General features: G+C 45.1%; 1 protein-coding gene across 4 annotated transcripts in view; it reads right to left on the reverse strand.

The window, feature by feature from the left end:
- The window catches only part of LOC138611294 (zinc finger protein 521-like), a 91,013-nt gene that overhangs the window by 64,887 nt on the left and 2,395 nt on the right, over window positions 1-23,731 (reverse strand). For 3 of the 4 annotated variants that reach the window (XM_069684311.1, XM_069684309.1, XM_069684312.1), the window contains exons 2-3: window positions 18,472-18,528; window positions 11,823-12,023 (exon numbers count right to left, since the gene is read on the reverse strand). The gene's annotated coding sequence lies outside the window, so the exon portion shown is untranslated. The remainder of the gene's footprint in view (window positions 1-11,822; window positions 12,024-18,471; window positions 18,529-23,731) is intronic. The other variant, XM_069684310.1, reaches the window with a different exon arrangement.

Here is a 23,731-nt window from a genome sequence, read left to right on the forward strand (position 1 = left end):
CAGACAACGGGTGTATGCGTGGGGGAGGGGAGGGTGGTGCTGGGGGGCCCGTGGGACTGAGCACCAGCAATAGAAAATCCACTGCATAGAGGAGAAAAAAGCATTTCCTCTCTGGTCTGGCAGGAGTGCCTTTTTTCCCCTGGCTCCCACCAGAGGCTTTTTACAAAACATGTGTTGCTGACATGTTGACAGATTGCTCAGTGAAGTGTTAGGCGCATGCACACGGCTGGCCATTTAGGGGGACATGGCTTCCTACCCAACATCCTCTACCTGAGGCACCATGTTTTATACATCATCCCCCAAAGAAAAAAAGGAAACAATAAAAGGTAAGGGAGTTGCTTCCTTTGTGAGGAAAGCAGAATATCAGAGAGCACAGAGAGAGAGACTGCGTATAATGCTGCCTTAGCTGAACTGCGGTGATGGGGAGGAGCAACGGAAGTGAGAATAAGGGAGGGAAATGGTTTCAGGCAGGAAAGATAGAGATAAAGCAGAGAGGTGGGAAACGGAGCAGGAGGATGCACGGTATGCTTATGTACAGCAGGTGAGCTTGTCAAACAAACAAAAAAGCCCAAAGATCTCTTTGTCTTCCTGTGTTAAAGCCACCGATAGCAGGAAGGAGGATGGAATCTGATCAAAGGCCAGCTTCCAGATCCAACTTTTGCTCCTATCACGGTATCGACAGCACACGTCTTAATCGCCCTGCGGCTCCAAAAGTGCTGCCGTGGCAACAGGATGGAAATGGGGATCATAATGTATTCATGGTGCCGGCGACCTGGGGGCTGCGGAGCGCGCTCTCTGGGGACCGCACTTTACCCAGAGCCAGACGTGTCTGGGCAAAATCACTCCACACAAGACAGCAGCAGAATACTGAGGAGCCATGACAGGATGGAGGGAGGGAGGGAGAGAGAGAGAGAGAAAGAAAGAGAAGGAAGGGAGGCAGCACAGAGAGATACGGAGAGAAATGGATGATGATGATAGACAACAAAGATGGAGAAAGGGTTCGACTTTAGGGGTAAACAATGGTTGCAGACTGGTGTCATAGTTTACAGTAAAGAAAGGAGGAATGGGTTTGTTTATCCAGTTGAACCTTCAAAACACAGAAGACAAAAGATCTGAGGCTCGTGGGGGAAAAAAAGAAACAGGATGTGATTGGTGGAAAGGGGCTTGCTGGGATGAGTGGCTCTACCTTGAGAAGCCTGATGCTGCTTGACCAGGTGGGTGGTTGGCTGGGAAATAAATTGCAGAGGAAATTGGTCCAGATTATCAGGGCCACAAAGAGACATGGCCCTTTGGCCACGGTGCAAGGGTGGATAAATTGCTGTATGAGTAAATGAACAGAGAGATTGATGGCTGAACAGATGGATGGTTCAGTTGGATTGAGAGTCCAGTTACCCAGCACCCTGCACCAACCTATCCACCCCTTCTGTTCGCTCCTGAAGAAGAAATGCTTACATTGAAGACGCATCTTCCTTTTTCTGGCAGAATGCAACGCGCTCCCTGACCCCTTCTGTCCTAATGAGCTCCCCCCTTTCTCCTCTTCACACACATTTATACATACACAAAAACACGCTTGCAAACTCATACACACCCACAAAAAAAGAATGCTCACACGCACAAGCAAACAAACACAAAGCTGTAGCCTGACCTGCTTTTCCTCAACAGGAGGGCAGCTACAACAGGCACCATGCCAGGTAAACATCCTCAAGCCTTGTGCACTCACTGCAGAGGGTAACGCTCAATGCTGGAAACACACTCTAAAATACAAGAAATAGTCAATTATGTTTAGGACGGGGAAGGCATTCTTAGAATATATATCCCTCTTACACGGCCCTCCTGCTGTATTTAGAAATAAAGAAATTAAAAACGACACAACTTTTGCTGCATTCTCTATCAAGGTCCCTGCTGTAACACAAAGTCACAACACGTCCCCCTAAGGTGATGATTCCAACGCATTAGGTCTCTCAAAATGAGAGGATTCACCTGCAGACTGCGGTGCATCCTCTCGCACTAACTACCCTCCACACGTAGCACACCCTCAGGCATTCAACCTAGGGCCACAGACAACTCCCTTGTCTGTCTTTCCCCCTTTCCCTTTAGCTGACAGGTTCTTCGACTGCTAAGCTCCAACACGGACCTCTTGTGTTTGAGATGACTGTGCAGAACAATCAAGGGAAAGAAAAGAAAGCAGGAGAAGGGATGATGAAGAGGCGCGCGAGAGAGAAGGAGTGCGGGCGAAGAAGAGGTAGAGAGAAACAAGGACATCAACAACGTGTTCTCGCAGAGAGATGACCCCTGGCCATCCCGAGGCATCTGGTTTATCTGGCTGTCTGGGTAAGCCACGCACACACCTAATGACTCCAGCCTGGTCCGTGTCCCACAGGTTTTTTTTTATCCCGGATTACGGATGGGGAATGACAATGGGCTGGTAAACTACTGCGCCTCACGTCTAAGAGCTCATATCAGACAAGGAGTTCTGCATGATGAAAAGACTGGGGTGAGTCGAGAGCAAGGTTCAAAGTTACTGAGAAGTTATGGCAGTTTGCTCAATTGCATTTACAGAATGATGTGAGATTGATGTATACTAGGGTTGCTCCGATACCCATGTCGCTACCAGTGTCAGTATCGGCCTAAGATACTGCCGTAAAAGCAGTATTGGGTATCTGTGATCATGCTAGTTGAGGGACATACTTGATACCATAATTTATTAGTCCCCTCAAAGAAAAATGGTTTGAGGTAAAGTATCATGTGACATTAAACAACAATAGTGTGGCGCTAACTTGGAGTTTAATGTATGTCAGAGCTAGCAAAATGTCAGCACTCTCTGAGAGGTACTCGTTATTAGCGGATACTCAGGTTTAAGTATCCGAATTAGTATGGAAAAATGGTATCGGAACATCTCTAATGTATACTTAAAGATAATTCCAGTATATGTTCAAGATACCTATATTTTTAATGGTGCTACGCCGCTGATTTGTATGCATCATAAATAGTATATATTATCTCAAACTGAAGGTCAAATATACCCATAACTCGGAGTTCTGCATAATGTTTTTGGCCAATGTGGAGATATAGTTTGGACTTACTATTTTTTCCTCATGTTGCATGCCACTGCTGAGCAGACCTCAATCTACTTCTGTGGTGGAGATTAGTAATCATCTAGGGTCTTCATATTGATGGCCAGGCTCAGCTTGTTTGCATATTTACTGGCCTCAGAGCCCAGTCGCCTGAGGTGAGAAGCAAATTACATTTCTGCTTACCCCCACGCGCACAACTCTCACACACTCTTTCGATTTTTATCCCTCGTTTTCTCCCCTCTTTTTTTCAACCTTCTTTCTCTTAACATGCTGATCAGTCATCTTGCAGTAAGCATCCTTTGCCTGCCCTGGTTGCATCCGAATAGCGGTCTCATTTGGCTAACATCATCACAGTGTAATCTTGTTGGAGAGAGCAATCAGTTTACTTTGGAATTAGGTATTCCGTTGGCGGGCCCGGAGAGAGGGAAGGCTCACAGGGTTTAAAGGATGCAAACGAAAGCATGCTCTCCAGAATACAGTCTTGAGCCTGATTGGGTGATAACAACCCACACAGGCTCCATGTGAGAGTAATGAATGGCCAATGGGAGGCCTGAATAATAATGCAATTGGATTAAAATCCAATCACACAATGGTTTTGTCTGTTGACTTTGTTTGTGGGGTATGTTCTACAAACCAAGTTCATGATGAGAAAGATGCATCATGCTTTGACTGGGGGCACATAATGTCCTAATATAAAGATTACCACTCTGTTTACTGCAGCCCAATCTCTCTTGACTGTCTGTCAGTCCTGCAGGATTCTGTTGATCTGATTGTAGTGTACATGCGTTGCATATAGAATGAGCCTGATAACACGATGAAGTGATAGCAAGAGTTACACATGCTCTTAGCTGTCTTAAATCCGAGGCTTATTCAGACAATGGCTACCACAGGTGGTGAGTTACTATTTAATCAGGGATTTTAATGTCTTGGTTTATCACAGGGACATGTACCAAGCTGGCACGCTCTGCAGCCTTCCGCAGAATCCCAGCCACTCATTGGGAGGCAATCTCTTAGGAGAGGCTCTCTGATCAAATCGATTGACTCCTCCAGGATGATCGATCAGCCAGGCAGGTTGGAGATGGAATAGATTAGATGACCTTTACATTCTCAGCGGTGTTGGACCCCCCGCTGTCCACTACTTTTAACATTAAGAGGACATCTCTGTATTACCTGACAGCATGACTTTACTGTCAAACTATTACAGTCTGTACCGACACACAATGTTCCCTCTGCCAAAGCGTAGTCCAGCTGGTGGCCTTGGAGGCCTTAAACGACACCCATCCTGCCCATAAAACTAAATTTATGAACCCACCTTCCAGTGCGAAAAATGGCAATTAGCACTAAGGAACAAATGTGTTACTTCACGTGATATTTGAGAATCCCTGTCCTTGTGGGTGGCTGAACTCCCCATATCCTGAAGTATAGGAGTGGCTGTTCCAGAGCCCCGTTGCAGCCCCCACCCAAACACTACCCCCTGGCCAACAAAAACAGCCCCTGGGAGGGGTACAGGACAGGGGGAAATGTTGAGTCGGTGATAGTGTAGCCCCAAAGTTCCTAAACCACAGCGGCGAGTAGGATGCCGTCACAGCTGGCTCCGCTCCTTCCTGTGGGCCCGCTCCATGGAGCTCTGCCTGCTGGGAGACATAAACCTGTCGGACTGGTCACTCTTTCCACCGCCCTCCGTCTCCCTCCTTCCTTTCCTCCCATTACTGGCGAGTTTGGCAAAAGCCATCTAAGGAAAAAGCCCTATGGGGATCAATGTGCGGTACATTTCCACGCAGACATAAGCGAAATCCTATGACCTTTTCATAAGGGAGTATTAACATGATTCAGAAACCTGTCGATGTTGCTTTTAGGCGTCTGTGAATGAGAAACACGTTGATTGGTGAACTTTTCTTTGTCTCAGAGCCATGTTACATCCTGTCGACTCCTGGTGTAAATTATCGGAGGGAAACATGCCACTGAAAAGCTCTCTGGCATTTGATATGCTAATAAAGAGTCTTAATAACGAAGCAAGTGTTTGTTCATGATACACACTTCACACTGTTGTTTATAAAATCAAACCCGACTGAGTGAGGGCTCATTTGCCACACAACACACCAGACACCTGCAAAGGTGCCATTTGATCAATGGAAAACAGATTTCTGCAAATTAAAGTATAAAAAAATCTCCCTTAGATCCGTAATGCTTTTAGAATAGCATTGTAAATGATCAGTATTCGGATTCTATGCATCAAAAAGGTACAAATAAACCATAACCTTGCACACCTGATCACACTACGTGGATTCAGAGAAGTTAGAAAAAACCCTCAACATTTCACAAGGCATTAGAAAACTGAGCCCTGAATGTCCGCAAAGTTTTTAAAAACACATTTTTGCCTTTTCTTTGTGCCTAGTTATGTTTCTCTGTATCTGCTTCATCATTATTCTGGTGAGCAGTCCCACGTTTGAAAGAGAAAAAAGAAAATCATTTGAATTCTGGGGACCCAGAGGAGAGTGAGCAAAACCCAGAGGTAAGATCCAAGCTCGCTCTCCGTGCCCTTCCGTTGGCTGCCTACCTGGTAAACATCTCCACAAGCTCCTTGCTTTCAAAACACGTCAACCGTTGCCTATGTACTTTAGACCGGCCGGCCAAGCAGGAATTGAGACTTTATTTGTTTTGTTTTTTTACCTTTTCCTGTCTCTCTTCCGAGCCACCGCACATAACCTGTCTGGCATTAATGATGTTGTTAATAAAATGCGGCTGGTCTGTGGGTGGATTTGCCTGGCAGGCCTGGTGCCTGTCCTTCTCAGAGATAAGCCCACTGCTGGCCTTATCTACCTCCCACAGCCCCACCCAGCAGTGATGTGCACTGGACACACAACCAGTCAACTCATCACTGGCTAATTACCACCTCTGACTGCCTTACAAAGCAGGCCTGGAATCACATCGCTGCTGCTGCTAAGATTGGCTCTCCCCTACCTTGACTGTGTCTCTCTTCACGTCTTTGTCTTTTCTACCAACCCCCCTAAACTTCCCATTTCTTTCTCATTTCACTTGTTTTTTCCTCTTCTACTGTATTTTGTATATCTGAGCAAACAGGCTATTTTAAAGAATATTCAGGCAGCATTTCCACCTGTCACGGGGAAGGGAATATGCAACAGCTTCATTGTGGGTGGTCAGGTAAATCCTGTGTCTACCTCGCAGCGTCTGTCTTTGCATTTTGAAAAGGACTAATGTCATTTATGCTACAGTTTCACAGTAAGGGCTTATGCTATTTGTGAGCCGGAATCGCTTCAGTCTCATAGCTTCAGCAGGGCAGCCGAAGTCACTTGTGCTACAGAGGGAGGGAGCGGTTTCTTTTATTCAATTGTTTTCCACTTCCACGAGCGTGTGCCAAGGGGGAGGAAAGCGCCGGCTTAACACGCTCTGCAATTCAACACGGCCAGACGCAGTCCTATTAAGATTTAATGTGCCATTCTTCTGCTTGTGCCGCTGAAAAAGACTTGCAGGCTGAGGAAGAGAGTGAACAAAGAGCAGGCAGAGCCAGGGCCAGGGAGAGATGAAGAGAGCAAGAGAAACCGAGACAACCGCTCCATGGCCGGGGCTTTTGTCACACGACTGAAGTCGGTAGTTTCAAAGGGATGCTACATAGTGGAGGGGGAAATAACAGCAGTGTCGTTGATATAGTGTTTTCACTCAGTGCGTGTAGTTCTAGGTGAGTACATGAGATTATCTCTGTTTTGTCCACATGTCATCCCTGCTTTTGTGGCTACCTACTTAAGAAAGAGGTCAACTGGATGAAGTCACAGCATGTGTTTTTGCCTCTCGGGCGATGAATTATGTGTCGTCGAAAATGCAAAGAGCAAGCACGCAGGTGCTATGAGGGAGCATGTGTGTGCGCATGCGCGTTAATACGTGTGTTTGTGTGTGTGTGTTTGCATGCCTAAGCGGATGACTGATTGAGCAAGCACGTAAATGAGAGACAGAGAGTGTGTTAGATAGAGGGGGGTGTGAATATGAGGACGGAGAGGAGTTGCAGTATCCCGACTGTCATTTCAACCTTAAACGCACAAAAACAGGCATCAAACGCACGATCCTCTATTCTTATTTTGATTGTTTTTCTGCAGGAAATGCGGTTCTTGTCTGACAAAGACCAATAAATACTTTATACAGTGCATAATGTGTGCGGTGTGAAGCACAGGGGAGAGAGAAAGAGGGCGTCCTCACGAGGGCATATGCTTTGAATTCCTAATGACACTCCTGTTAGTGTTACCGGCACCGTCGCACAGAAAAGAAACGCTCAGGGATGCTACGCCATGGAGTCAAACATCTACTTTAATACTCCCTTTCTTTCTCTGCCTCTCTTTCTCTCCCTACCTATTCCTCTTCCTCATAGAACATGCCCCCCACACAAACACTTAGACACAGGAAAGACTCGAGCCCGATTCTGAGAGCTCACTCTAGCATGAGGTCTCTTTTCAGTGGCTGCGTTGTGCCAGAAGTAGCTATTCTCCCCTGACCGCCTCTCCTCCTTTCAAAGCCTTGTAATCAGTGTGCTGCTCTTTGTACCAGGATGTCGCAAGACGCCCCGGCAAAAACACAGCAGAATTTCTGATGAACGGCAGTGGCTCAGAGTTCGGCTAATCAGGTCTTGCTCGTGTCGCTCTCCTCTTATGTGAGCCCTTTTGAAGCAAATAAAGACTTTGCAGTTTGGCACGTTCTTCTTGGCAGTCAAAAAGCAGCTGTTGGATCAATACACAAAGTTAGTTGAAAAAAAAAAAAAAAAAGCAGTGCAACCAATAGGAGCCTGTTGGAAAGAGTTAGTAGAAAAACATGGACTGCCAGGAGTCTGTTCATAGTTGAGGGTATTACTGAATGTTTCCATGCTGCTGACCCAAAGACTGGATGTAAATGAATTCAAAACACTTCAAATAAACATGTCGTGGTTAGGATTGGAAGGGGGGAAACATATATCAGTGGGCTTAAAAAAATGTGTCTGGTTCCACGTCGCAAACAGAGATTTCATATTAGAAATTTGTCTAAAACATTTCCATCATATTACCATCCTCTGTATTGTGTGGGGATCTTATTGTTTTCACAGAGTATTAATATTTCATTTGTATTTTTCTCATAAATCTGAAATGTATTTTATTGAAGCTGAGTGCATTTTGCAATGTCTACAGGGAAGAAGAAAGGGGGAAATCTACATAATATAAATCCATATATGGCCCAGTTATCTCGCTCTCTTTCTCTGTTGCACCCTCTCTGATTGATTCCTTTATCTGAGGGAAGCAGAAGACATGCTCTGTTTGCTCGCACAGTGGCCGGCAGGAAAACAGAGAAAGACACTTATTAAAAAGGTCATCTCACAGAGGGTTAAAATAGCAGGGCACGGATCTCTCTAAGGGGAGCAGCCATGCCCCTCCTCTAGTGAAGGACACAAGAAAAGGTGTTGCTCAAGGGAGCTGGACCCGTAATGAAAGAATGGCCACCAGGCTGACAGCCCATGTGTGCACTGGGCTATTCAAATACCTTCAGAGACACGGGATTGGAGAACTGACAGTGAAAGAAGGGCTTTGTGAAAATGCAATCTTCTGAATTAAACTCGGAGCTAGAGGTGTTATTTTTATTTACAGTGTGGGCTGGCTAGTAAACACAGGCTGAAATGAGTCGAGGAGCGAGTATTTCTTTGGTGAATAGGTGTGAAGGCATGTTTCCTTGCCTACCGCTGCAATCTCATATCTAGCATATGAACATGTCTTGTGCCAACTGAGAACAAAAGTCAAACTACACACACTGTTTCTCTTTCTCCGTGAAGGATCAGTAACAATGCAAGGCTGTGCAGACAATGCAGTGAGACAGTGAGACAAAGCATTTGCGAAGTGTTTTTGGAAAGGCCTATGGAATAGCAGTGCCTCCGGCCTCCTGTCTCCTCCCCAGGGCAGCCTAAAGCCCTGTCGGCAGGATGCTGATCCCCACACGGAAACCTGATCCGCAGCCATCCTGGAGCCGGAGGGGGGACGGGGGAGAGCGCTCTCTCTCCCCCCGTGGAGCCCCTCCACTTCTGCTCCGGAGTTAAAGGGGTGCTCTGGGGGAACATTCCTCCAGCCCTGCCCCAGCCAGCCTCCTCTCTCAACTCTCTAGAGGAGCATTCTTCCAGCCCTGCCCTAGCCTTCACTTGGATCTCCAGGGGAGCATTCCTGAAGCCCTGCCCCAGCCCAAGACGGGCTCCCTGGGGACGCATTCCTTCAGCACTCTCTCTCTCTCCTCCTCTCTCCCCATCTCCCTCCTTCTCCCTCGCTCCCTTTCTCAGACTCTCGCCTTCCTCCGCAGTCCAGCATTAGCGCGATCAATAGCACCGATCGCATCAGGGACACGAGGCAATCCATACCCATGCGCTCCCTTAGCGCACTGCAGTGGTCACGGCTTAAGTGCATGGAAAGGTGTTATACCTCTGCCAGACGGGGAGGGAGACAATGGCGGCCATTGATCGCGGTGACATGTTACATCTTTCTCTTTCTCTCTGTCCATCGGGTGTGGTCGACATGCAGCTAGAATCTGTTTAGATTGTATTTAGTCTGTTTAGTCTCAAAACTGTTGTGAAACTGGGGTATTACAGCAGAACATAGATGCACAGCATAACGAGGCCCGGAGCAAACGCATGCGGTAGAGGAGGTACATGGAGTATGTCTGGTTCTGGTAATACATTGTATATGCTTATGGGATATCAGCTGGTGGAAACAGCAAGCAAATCTCCATATGTGGATCGGTTCCAGTCAAGCTCTGCAATTTGTTTACCAAAAATAAAACATTTGAAATTGTAAAAAATGGAGGGTTTAGCAGGTGCTGGTGCTTGATTAGAAAATGGTTCTAATAAAGGATCCATCTGTGAGTAGAGACTTGATGTAAGGCAGATTAATTGGTCATGGATGTCTACATAATGCCACATAGGAAATCTCCTCCCATATTCCAGAGAATACACAAACACACACACACACACACACACACACACACACACAGCTCAAAGTACTTAGTATGCCATCTAGAAGTTTCTTTTCTCCCACTGTGTTTGAATACTAATAGAGTGTTTCTGCACAATCACAATACCCTAATGGCAATTAGATTCTTTTGTTTGCTTTCCACAGGGGCTCTTATCCAAACTGCGTTTTTTTTTCATCATCGAGCAATTAAGAGTTATTTGTCCGTAAGATTGACATTTATAAAAGCTGGGCTTAATTATAGAGAAAATATGGCTGGCTCAGTCATGACCACATTACAGCGGTGCGGAACATAAAACATCTGCCCCTGAAACATTTCAAGAATCTTACACTTCAAGATCTGTACAATTAAAAAGTATGTCAATGCAAGCAACGTCTTAAATACCTTTGTGTGTTCATTTCCTAGGCTGCCTAAATAGTCCGTGAATCTGTGCTGGCTTAATGGAAATGGGTGTTACAATTAGAAAGAAGGGGTAACAGGAGGTTCTGCACTTAGTTTCCTTCAAACCAATGACTGCCTTTGTTGGGTGACAGTAATGTGAAGGTGAACAGTACATTGATTTTCACACCTTTAGTCGACTGAGCGTCACTTTGAATTTGCACACGCATGAGCACACCCGAGGCGCACATACATGTAAACAAGCTGGCCCGCACATGCGCAGTCAACCTCAGTGCTAACATGTATGCATTTCTGCTTAAATTAACACCAATGGGGCCGTGACAGAAAGCACACACACAAATACACACACACACAAACAAACAGAAAGCTTGGTTCGGGAAACTGTCTTACAGTTAATGGAAAATCTTTGTAAAACGAGTGGGAAATCTACCCTGTAATTTGTGGTTTGCTGATTGTGGGTTGCAAAATATGAAATCAAACTGTGCCCGAATGTAAACAGAGAAGGGACTGCACTAGCTTTCTCTGGAACACTGCTTTGAGGTTGCTTTTTAAAAAGATAAACAGGAGCATCTGTACTACATCAAAAAACTGTATCATTACACTTTAGCCTGCTCATGTTCTGTTTCTGAACTAGATAGTAAGAGACAAGATCTGTGCCCAAACATTTGGGAATGTGTGTCAGCTGGTGTTTCTTAATTCGGGCCCATCAGGACGTGTAAAGGAGGACAGCTAGTCCAGGAGAAGCACATGGAAACCTTCAGTTCACATCATTAGTTCTGTCTGCCACCTTGTCAGGGTATTTATAGCTCTATTCATCCATCAACAGGTCAATGACACAGTCTGCCAATGGCATCCTTCTCTTTCAGTCCCACTACGTATTACTACTGCTGCTAGCTAGCGTTGGGACCAGCGTGGGGACTTTCCTGCAGCTAGGGTCTGTTTCCAGTTGGTGGTGTGGTTACTGTGGGACATCGTGGCTGCATTTTACACACAAGTGAAACATTCGAGTAAGTATAATGCTGTATAAAATGTAACACAGAAACAGGCAAGGACACAATGCACATGCTATAAATACACAACTGTAGCCCGGAGTGATCTATTATGAAGACACGTGGAGGCCTATTTGTGTGTCAGTCTGTAGATGTTGATGCATATGAATAAAGTGCGATGTGTGCGAGGCCTGTGTGTGTCTTTGTTGTTGGATATCTACCAAAGAATCTGGTAGTCTGGTGTTGCGCTCCCCTTGGTGTGGTGTACTAACAAACAGTGTGGCATATTCTCTGGTGAAGGCATAGAGCGAGAGTGGGAGTGGGAGAAGAGCTGAGTGGCAGAGTGGAGGGGAGGCTCGGTGGGCTGAACGTTGTTTACCTGTCAGCTGGCATTGATTAATCTTGTGTTCGGTGAGATCGCTCAGCGACTCGAACACCTGCCGGCAGCTGTCGCAGCTGTGCAGCGCGGGCTCCTCGTCCTCCTCCTCTCCCTCCTCGCCTTCCTCTGGAGAGAGCAGCCTCTTCCTCAGACGCCCGGTCTCACCATCCTCCGCCGCCCTCTCGAGGGCGCACTCTGGATCTGCCGAGCCACAGGAAATGACAGCACCACATAGTCAGAGGGGTGACCCGCACAGTGAGGCACTACAGCTTCCTCTGGGTGACAATAAAATGGATTTCTAGACTCTGGATTTAATAAAAACAATAATAAAAGCTGTAATAAAAATGCAGGTTCAATTTGGGCCTCTGTAACTCAACCACTCATGCCATAACAGAAGTGTTGGGCAGGTGAGGGCGAGAGAAATACAGGCACACACAGACAAGGTGGCACAGTGCTCACACACACAAATCTAACACACACATACACACACACACACCTCTGTTATTAGAAATGGTTTTACGTTGTGTTTGCCCTGCTTCACCCAAGCAAAACTTCAGTATATGAAACTAGACTGATGGGAATATGTGTAGTTAATAAATCCTGGATTGCAGTTTTGGCTCGACCAAAGAAATATGAAATTCCTTCAGTGAGAGCTGAATTGCATCAGTCAGCGTCTATCAAAGGGGACAGACCTTGCCATATTATCCAGACATCTAGGCCAGGACTGTGGATGTATGGAGTGTAGCACAGCAAGACACACAAAACTGAGATTGGTGTGTGTTCGGTTGTCGTCACGACACACTTCCCTAAATTATTCAGCCTTGCTCGCAGGCAGCCGCGGGTCGCGCACATCAATATTCTTCAATCCATCTGCAGTTTTGTCTCTTGTTGGCTTTGTGCTGCAGCAGTGCCAGGGGTGGGCGACTGACTACCCTGAACCCGGACTAGGAATCATCTTTCAAAAACACCAGTCAAATCCGGAGTTCTTCTCGTGTCGCTGAGATATTCGGACGACAAATCAAAGCTAGCGAAAGCGTAAACATCTTCACTCAGACGCGGATCCGGCTTGCAGCAGCATCTTATAAATAGGCAGCATGGCCTGCAGCTCTCCTTCTCCCCCGTTGTGACCATTACACTTCACAATAAGACTGATTAAAAAGCCATACTTACAATCAAACAATCATGTCACCCTGGTTAAGGCTTTGTGGGGGAGAAGAGCCCTTGCGCTTCAGTGGCAGCCATTTTAAGTGTTCCTCAGCTTGTCCTGAAACTCCGGAGGGGAACGTTAGGAGAAAGACTGCTTTTTTTCTGACTAGCTCACACTTAACAGTGCCTGCGGACAAAGAACTGTGTGGCACGGATTCGTGCAGGTGTGGGTGTTTATATTGTGGGTGTTCGTACACACGGGCGGCCATTTTAAGTTCTCCTTCTGTAGGGTGCTCTGTGAAATTCCTTGAGGGAAAAAGGCGTTCCAGAACTCATCAAGGCCACCCAGGATTTTTCCTTTCCCCCACTTGCGCCAAGTATTGATGTAACATCACACCCTCCATTGTCCTTCCCTCTTGGCGACTGAGGCTCTCGGAACATGCCCTCTAAAAATATCAGCACTGTGGTCCCCGGTGGGACCATGCAGAACAGAACAGAAGGTGTTTCAAGAAAATGAAAATCCCAACCCAATCCTCACAGATGCAGGCCTTTCTTGCTCTGGGGGAAACACTTCTGACTGAGGCCAAAAGCCGCACAATATAGACTTATGATTCATCTACACACACGGGCGCAGAATTCACAATATGCACTGAAACTTCAATAAGAATGTCTTTTTTTTTTTACAGGGCGTCTGTGGAGGAGGTTAAGGCTTTGATTATGAATCATTAATATCTGTAATATTACAACTCAGTGTGTCAGAAAACAACTGATGGCTACATTTAAGCATTTTATTCTGTTCTGTTATCTCAAACCGTTTCTGATCTTTCAAAACAGCTACAGAAATGTGCGAGTTTGTTTTTCGCTCCCCTGTTTTCTCTTGTTTCGAGTGACAAGTTTCAGCTGCGGCTTCCAGTGAAACCAAGCCGGGTCAGTGCTCTCGGTCGAGCCGAGTGACCTCCGGTGCACCGCTGTGATGCGGCGCTGGAAGTGTAAACTGTTACATGTTTGGGGGGGTTGGTCGGGGGGAGTTGACACGGCAAGGTCACGTCCAACCCTGGGATTAAAGAGCCACATCAATACTGAGGTTCCTGTGCCTCTGGGCCTCATACAGTAATCCATCAGATCAGGACATCCTCTTCTACCAGTCTCTACAGGCTGGACAGCAGATCAATAGCAGCCTGCTTGGAATGGCTGACAATCACACGTGGAATATGGGGGGAAGATGTGTGACATATCGGGATATTTTTTCATCACTACATTAATTTTGTTAATCAGCTTGAAGATGTTGGTATTGGAGGTAAAGGCAGGTGGGAAGCTACATTGACTGTAGATCCATATTCTGATAAGGTCATCTCGAAGTAAGATGATCGTAGCTCGCACTGAGAAATGAGGCATACGGGGAATATAATGACGATTTTTAAGGGTGAGTTTTCCATCTTTACGGCACTAGACGCACATTAATACTGTGCTAATAAAATGTGGGCATCTGAATGGTGACTGACACCTTTAGAGGCCTGTAATATCTGTCTGATTCAGACTCCATCCATCACACATCCTCTTGTCTCTTCTGGTGCCTGGTGACATTTATCCTGCCACAACTTTCATCTTAGGATGTAAAGAGTCCCCTGGACCCCCCACCCTTATATTATTGAATATTTCTGCTCTTAAATATTTATAACCTTTTAATTGATATTCTCTTCTCTGCTCCATTAGCCCCACCAGGGACCCGTGGTCCCTAGCAGGGGGAGCCTACGCTGGTCCCCCTACTGTCTGGCCCACACACTGAGACAGGTGGAGACGCTGACCACGGGGAGAGGAGGGAGGGCATGAGTGTATGGGAATATTTAATGGGGAAAATGAGGCGGAAAGTGGAGGCTGTGGCCAAGCTAAGTAGAAAAAGTTAAGTATTAGCATGAACCCTGCCTTTAACCTCACTGGAGATAAGAAACTTAAAGATTAGATAAAATATTTAATGCGTAGGGAGAAAAAGTTGTGGCTAGAAAGCAATTTTTGAAATGCAACATGTGATATATTTCAGTGCTTCAACCTAAAATTCATTCAAATACAGCCTCAAAAAAGAGCAGGAAAACAGTGAAATCACTGAGGGCTATGTTCTCACTTGCCTGTAGATACATTATGTCTCGCTCCATCTCAGTCTTTTCTTTGTGCAATGAAAGACCTTGGTGTCGAAAAACATCATTACCGGCTCTCCCATCTCCTCATTTCCCCATCATTTCCCAGAGATCCTGATCCGATGATGCCCCCTCCCCGGCAAACCCACCCTGCAACCGCCCACCCCCAAGTTCGAATTAAGAATTTATTTTAACCAGCGAGCAGCTTCTGTCGACACATGTCGGCGGGCCTGATCAAAGGTGAGCGCGCTCCTTTATCAGAGTGAGGGAGGCTGTCAGAAATAGGAGGACATTAAGATTGAATAACCTTCACACGGTTGCCGGCACCTCATTATTTAAAAATCTAAAACTTTTTTTGCGGAGCAGCCGCCATATATAGGTCACACTACATTCTAATGCCACATGTGCCTCCGAGTGTATCCTCCTCTGTGTGGATGGGATTTGGGGCTCTCCACTTAGACCGTCACATCCACTGATCCCCCATCATTAAAGAATGTCATGATCCGACGACGAGCCTGTGAGTTTGACACTTGCCAGATTGTTAACGATCGTCAAGAATTTGCATGAAGGGGGGGGTCTGTGTTCATATGGTCGGCGCATGCGATTTGATTTATCTGCTTCAAGTCCCCCAGATTCATATTAAGAACTAATTGCTGTTTAATATTTTGATGCATGATGCGTTGAAATCTGAAAGTAGATTAGAAGAGATGTTTGTCAAAAGCTGTTTCTCTTAAACTGCTAAATACTTTACAAGCTCAAAGGGATGCGGCAGCAGGAAATTCTCACCTTGTTATGTTACAAAAAAACGAGCGGTATATTTATGAAAATTTGATGATGCGTGCTAAGATAAAGACCAGAGCAGCGCAGAGAAAAAGGGGGCAAACAATTACAAAAAGAGTAAAAGAGCACTGCGTGAAGTAAGCAGCGCGCACAATCACAGGTACAGACGGCATCATCCACCATTAAAATCTCTGCACCGACAACACAGGAGCGTACAAAGAAGAACGGGAATCAAAGCGGTTGAATGAGAAACAACATTTGAACATACCAAATGTTCCCTTTCTCTCTCTCGCCCTGTCTCGCTCGCTCTCTCACAGGGAGTGATAATATTGAACGGAGCGCCTTGCTATGCCATTAGTGCAGTAAAACATCAAAGGAAATGAATAATAGAGAATATGATTTTCTGAAGTGGTGGAGTGAAAGAGTCCTTCCCTCTTCCTGCTGTACTGAGCCCTGCAGTACATTGATCTGTGGGCAGCCTCAACCTCAGCCAGAGCCCGAGTCTCAGACGCCGCACCGCTACGCTACACGACTCTACGCTACGGCACCTTGCCACCCAGACACCCGTTCAGATCTCTGCAACACTTCTGTTTTCCTCAGTCCACCCCGACTGACAGAGCTGACACTCTCTTCCCGAAAAAAAGTAAAAAAACGGCCTCAATCTGACATAGCCAAGAGCAAAAAACGAAAGAGGGAGAAAAGAAAGGGATGTATATATAAGAGAGAAGAAAAAGCACGGAGCATGTGGTTATAATTACACACAGGCAGCGCAGTGGTAAAGCCAAGCTGCAGATCTTAAGCTTGCTCGACACTCTCTGTGTAAAAAAGCACACTGCCTCATTAAATCTCAGATATCATACTGTTCCTGCCCCTCTATACTATGCATAATACTGTCTGTCTTTTAGAGGGCCTCTTTTGTTAGCATTTCTCCTTTGCCTTTGCCACATATCAAACATGAATGAGAAACAGGATGCAGGGCCTGCAGAATGCTCGCAGAGTCACAGAAGAGCACAACTGGGGGTCTACTTATGAGGCTGATCTTGACACAGTGTCTGATTAAGCCCTTAGCTTGTCAGGAGTCTAATGGCTATTGTAGCCACGTCCGTCAAAGTGGCAAATGCTTGAAAAGCAGGTGAGCTGTTCCACCGCTTTCCAATTTGTCGTTAAAAAAGAGCTTGTTTGAGCGGTAGCTTAACCAGACGGATGAAGTACTGCTGCAGGGGGAAATGTTTTAAAAGTTGGAGGCGACAAATTAGCGAATAGCAGGAGAAATCTGGCAGCGTCTTAGAAGTTCACCGCCGTAAACAAGGCTTTCCTCATTGACCATTCGTCGAGCTGCATCCTGAGAGGGGGTTAAAAAATAAATCAGTCAGACGAAGTCAAATGAGGAAAGTGAGAAATTAATTTGTGCGCCCTCCTGATTTCTCCACAGGCAGACATCGATCATGTGGCGGCTGTCTCCCCTCACTCTGGAGATGGAGGTGGTGGAGGGGATGTGGAGGAGAGGGGAGATTCGTGTGTCTGAGGGGGTCGTTGTAATCAGGCACACTCATTAGCTCTACTTTGGCTCTGGATGACAGGAGGTCTCTGAGGCAAGTCTGCCTTTTATGCCCAGTCCTTCATCCCTTGAGCTGGGGTTAGAGGGGCTAAGGAGGCAGTTTTTTCCCCCGGAACCACCCACCAATACCTATCAATACACATTAACGCAGCGGCAGATAGATATGGCTCTGCTTTTTCCAGGGATGAACGAAATGATACAAAAATGTTTACCGGCATATTTGATCTTTTACGCACTGGAGGATCAATCGGAAACGCACCCTCTGCTGTTTGATTGTGATGCCATTAAAGTATGTTGAATCTCGAACCTTCTAGCCGCTAAAGTATGGGTTACAGAGAGATCAAATACAATGAAAGAAATGAGACAATCATGCAGCTAAGAAAAGCCTAGATCTATGCATGCACTTCCTATACTTTACACAGGAGCACTCAGAAAGGCATGGGTAAATGCTGGACTAATGTGGCAGCCTAGGAGTACCCATGGTCCCCAGCCTGCTGGGCAAAACCATCCATATCGGGTTTAAAATAACCACGCCTGAGACTTAACCTTTACCAGAGACAAATGAAATGAAAATATACAGTGTGGTGCATCAGGAGCAGGCTTCATTCATAGGGGGCTCTCTGCTAGCCTGACCTGAATTACCGCTCTGTTCCTGGAGGGCCACTGTGAATGGCACGCGCTGAGACAGGACACATTCATCTGGGTAGCTCTATTCTACATCATACAGAGGGGTTGGGAAACAAAGAATGTAAAAAAAAAAAACCGGCAGGAACACACAGAAACACAAGGACGGCTAGAAGCGCACCTGCATGCACACAAACACACAAACAAAGAAAAAGAGCTGCACGGACGGCTCTGCCCGTCTCTGACAGAAACACACGCGAGCGAGCGAGTTTACAGAGCGAAAAACCTCAAAAAAACAGGAAATACATACTTTATAACATTCTGAAGCGAAGATTTTACAGACACACACGCACAGACACATGATCCACTTTCCAGCCGAAAAATGATGAAATATGAAATGGAGCATTACCGCTTGGAATGGCAGTCTGCCCAGGACTGTGCTGGTCCTCTGTCACATTGTCTTCTACTGCCAGAAAAAAGAGAAGGGGGGAGAAAAAAAAAGAGGGAAAGAAACAGTTAACGGTGAAAAACAAGTTAGACACATTGAGATTTCCTTCTTTTTTATTATTTACTATTGAGATTTTCTGTATGGAAACTCCAGGAGATTTCAACAGCTTTCGACAGCTCAACCTGTGGTTTGGGAATCCGCACAAGCCTTTCATATGTATGAGGTTTGGCAACAAGGCAAACAGCCACCCACGTAAATAACATATTGGACTGGGTAATGACTTGATGAATTATGAAGGTCTCCCATGAAACGTCCTCCCAACATCAACAGTGACCAAGTGAAAAACACCTTGATGACTGCATTAGTAAAAAGGTTGTGGAGCGCCTTGGATAGCTAAATTAGACGGGTATCAAAGAGATGACTTGTAGATTCCGGTATAAATATAGATCTCACTAAAGCCGACTCTTATCCAAACTTAAACGCAAAGAAAACATAGATTTATTAGATAAATATTCACAGTGCGTGTCATAACAGCCAAAGCAGCTGCAAAGTGCTTTTGCTCTTTAACAGGATGGCTGACAAAATAGTGACGGCTTGATCGGCTCTCATTAGGCGCATGGCAACTAAACCACTTTTGACTTTTTGACAACAGCAACGGCCTTGAAAAACACAACTTCTGTTTAGTAAAAAGGTAGGAACCTTTTACATCGGAGGCTTTTTAGAACTGGTGAGAGTTCCTTGTGGCATGTCAAGTACAAGAAATGAAATGGATTTTAACAGCGGGAAGAGAACAAAAGAGTCTCCCACCTGTTCCATGTAAAATGAGGGTCTCACTGAGGACTTCTTACGCCTCTGCGTTCCACCCCTGCAGTTGAAATGCATTCTCCATTATGTCTTTTCTTTCTAGCCTTTCATTTTCCTGGGCAAAGAGGAAGGGGGGAGTCTGACAGGACCTCCCAGTAGGGGAGTGTGGCAGTGACTGCCAAAGCAGAAACTGGCGCACTTTTAAAATCGCACAAAATATCCTGTACTTTGCATAATTAAGGCAGGATCCTATGGTGGCAGAAGCCTTTCCCTCAGGGGAGCACGAGTCAGTGTCAAGCAGGGTGTCAAACCTCAGTGAAAAATGAAGAGGAAAGTGTCGAGCTGTTTTTTGTGAAGATGGCAAACGACGGAGCAAGAATGTTTCGCTGTCGGGCCTTGTCCAGCCAAAACTGAATTCCCATGGAAGAGACGCTTTTATTCAAAAGTAAAGAAATGCCACTTTTCACTCAAACACACACGAGAAGGTCTCTGATCAGAAATGTTTCCCTTGGTAACAATTTTATGCACACAGAAAATATGCAAAACAAACGGTCACGGGCCTGGCAATTAATTAACTAAATCAATTAAAAGTGATGGAATAGACAGAGTTGGACACCATGTAGGTATATCCCTCTGAGCCGCCAAAGAGGGCTGCATCAGCCAACACAGAAACCTTGTCCTGTTAAAGGAGGCCTCAGTGACTGACGCCCTGAGAGTTTAATGAGTTTCTGCAGCACTGTTGAGCGCCTTGCATCTAGGATCATTTAAATGGGCCAGGGATAGGGGGTCCTAATAAATCCCCCATGGTTCTATCAGAGATTGGTGGCGGGAGCCGGAGTTTTTGTTTTGATTACCGTCCCTGTTGGTGAGATGAGGCAGTTCAGGCAGAAAATTCTATTTCACAATGCCATGAGAACTTAAACATTACAGCCATTTGCGGTGATTTGTCACCACTGTGAACTTATTAAAAGTTTTGTCATTTAAAGTAAACAACTTCCATCACAGTGCAAATTCTTTTCTCATTTGCACCTGTCTGCTGGATAATTAATAGCTAGCTAGGAGTGATTACAGACGGTGAGCCGTCAAGTAAGGGCAAACTCCTGTGATGCTTCATGCTAGCTGGACATTTGATCAACAATCAGAGCGCAGAGCTAATACAAATAGCTGGACAGTTTTAATTAATACACTCTCAAGCGCATGATCGCCTCATAATGACTATAACTTTAAGTGAATAAAACAGTGCTATCAGTTAATTAATGTTTGACAAGGTACGGTGTATCACTCAGTCAGTGACAAACTGTAATCATGCTGCTAGGGTTCTGTTGATACAATACCAAACACACATGGGACCGTTTCAGCGCTGCTCCTTTGATTTTCAAAACGCGGAGCAGGAAAAAACATAATCCCACAACAAGTGGCACAGCATTAAAGGCCACTAATTAACACACCGGCCACACACAGAAACGAACGTGGAGTTAGTGTCGTTATATTGAGAGTGACAATCCCCATGATAACACATTTCCTTTTTAGGGAGGAATTAATTTTCTAAAGATAGCGGAGCAAAACAAGAAGCAAAAATAAAACGCTGAGGAAAAAAAGAAGCAGATTGATCACCACATGTACAGCCAATGATACATCACACCCGTGTAAAACTAATGATTTAATAGACATGAATAAGCAAAAACATGACAAACTCTCAGCAGCTTGGACCTTTCCTAATCCATCAAATGGATTCCTGTTGTGTAAGAGAATACAGTGAAGAGTGTGTATCTGCACACAGATCGGGTGTGTATTTCTACTGTACATTTCTGTGCTTTTATTGCCACGTATTTGTGTGTGAGTGTGTGCGTCTCTCGCAGCACTTCTCAGACATTAAAAAAAAGCCCTGAGTGTGTTCCTAGATATGCGTGACTCATCTGCTTGGTTACAGCCAGTTTGGACGATACAGTGCCGAACACAATGGCTGTGTAATCCGCCCTGACTGACCGGGAAGGAGACGCTCGCCACAGGGACTACAACTCAATTTAGCTCGGGTCAAGAGGTCAACCCTCCTCAATTAGGGCTGGGAAGGGAGGGAGGAGGACACACACTGCACATGAATAACTTTCTTAATGAGCATTATTTGAACTGGTGATTAGTGTCATAAATAATTTGCAATAGAGGAGCATGTTAATCACGTTGCATAATATTTGTAATCCTTCATATATTACCATGCACTGTAAAATCATGAGAGCGTGTATTAAAAAAAATGAACTCCACTTGTAGCATCAAAAAAATGTCATGAATCAATAATCCTATTACGGAATTATTGCAAATGTAGCTTTGACAAATATTAATCCTATTGATGCAGGAAAAAGAGATAAGCCGAGCGACGGGCTGTATATCGTTTCATTTGCAGCAGTGGTAGAAATCAATCATTGTCTCTGATTCAGGACTCTTTCTGCATGTGGCAGACAATCCATGACAACAAGAGAGACACATGCCATGGAATAAGAAGAGATATCGGCCAGCTCCCGCGACGCCCCGTCCAACACACTGAGCCGCATGTCAAGAGCACTGACAGCCGTGCTAATGGGATTTTTCCACGGCTCCATCATAATTTCCTTAATGATAATACTAACCATATTTTTGTGTCACATTAGAAAAGTGTTAATGGGTGTTATGCCACAGATCATTAATTGTGAACAGACTGGAATACTGCAGCTTCCTATAAACTAAGAGTGATGTAACTGTTAATAGACAATTTAACAGGGGAGAGAAAATAGAGCGGGTTTCTGTATTTTAGTTGTTCGAATTAAGCAGAGGCCTTTATTCAATTTAACACTGAATACACAGTTTTTCTTTTAAAATAAGGGAGTTGGTAAGTTTCTGAGTACTTTTTTTTCCTGATTAAAAAAACCCCCTTAAAGTTGCCATGACACTTCTTTAGTAGTGATACAGGCCTGTGTTTGTAAGGAGAGACAGGGGGAGTGGTTATTGATCTCTGGGCCTGTCTCTACTTTAAAGATGAAGTTTCAAATTGTGACAAATTTGGGCTTTTAAAAATACATAACTTTTTTTTAAAGGTACTTCAAATTTCAGTAGGCGTTTAATTCACAGTTTCCAGACATGAGGGAAATTAAAATATAATTCCTTAAAGGCTGAGCAGACGAATTCTAACTTAAAAACATGCTAGATTTAACATGTAAAATATTTCCTTACATGTACAAGCATGCAAAACTCAGACAGTTCACTCATGTGGCTGCAAATTTCAGCTTCTCAGAAACATCAAATATTTAAGGTGTACATGACACAGCGTTGATTTCATGACAACCTCTGTACTTAAAGTAAATGGCGCAGAAAATATATTTATATATGCGGATGACGGACCTGGAAAGTTCCTGAGCCAATAAACACATCAGGACCGAGGCTTGAGAGTGTCATTTGTGCTCCGAATGAAAATATCAAGCCTGCCTCACATTATTCAGGAAGTGCTGTAGGACAGGCAACGTGGCAGTCATCACACGCTACATGCAGGATTTTGGAGCGAGATCCTCCTTCCTCGCTGCTCTCGACTGACTGAAGCAATGTGCTGACCCAAAGCCTCTGCACATCAAAACAAAATTACAATGTGCCTACAGTTGAGAAATGTAGAAGGCTCGGGATTGAGTAAATGTCAGTGGCTAGGGTGAAGTGTTTGCATATAAGCGAATGATGTATGGTCTCGTCCTGTGCCATTTATTCCCCCAAGCAATAACGTAGCCGGATCTGTCTCTCAGACTTAATTGAAACGGGACTTGTAATGTTGCCCTTTTCCTCGATGGGACCAAAAACATAACCTCTGACTCCCACAAGCAGCCAATACTAAGGAAGTGGGTGTGTGTGTTGGGGGTACACAAGGGAGGGGTGAAAAAAAAAAAGAGTGCCAACTGTCACAGCATTATTTTCTCATCTCCTCTACATTCACTCCATGTCCATACTACCCACACCAGTCGCTAAAAACGCCGCACATGATGCCCGCTCTGCCTTCCCTCCATGTTTCATCGGCACTTGTGTTTATTTTTTCCTTCCGCAGAACAAAGTGTTCTTTCTGCGCAAAAAAAAAAGCACCGTCCACATTGACCACTCTCTAGAAGACAACCTATAAAAAGTGAAACCTGAACTCTGCAGGCGCATGCAGTACATGCAGACACAGGCTCACACACATGCACATGTAGACGCGCAACAAAACATGGTGGCACAAATTTAGAGATGCCCCTTTTACGTTAATATCTGCAAATAAAATGACAACTGCCCTCTTATTTGCAGACAATAGCGAAGACCACGGTGTTAAGCAACTGTTTTAAAAAATGACAAGGAAAGTTTTTGTGGACATCTGTATAAGTGCAGCTCTGTCCCCGAGGAAAGACACAGACAAAGAACAATAAATAACATCTGC

This window comes from Semicossyphus pulcher, unplaced genomic scaffold (assembly GCF_022749685.1).
Source record: "Semicossyphus pulcher isolate SPU_LCO1_2020_fin unplaced genomic scaffold, fSemPul1.0.p SCAF_7, whole genome shotgun sequence".
Lineage (NCBI taxonomy): Eukaryota > Metazoa > Chordata > Actinopteri > Labriformes > Labridae > Semicossyphus > Semicossyphus pulcher.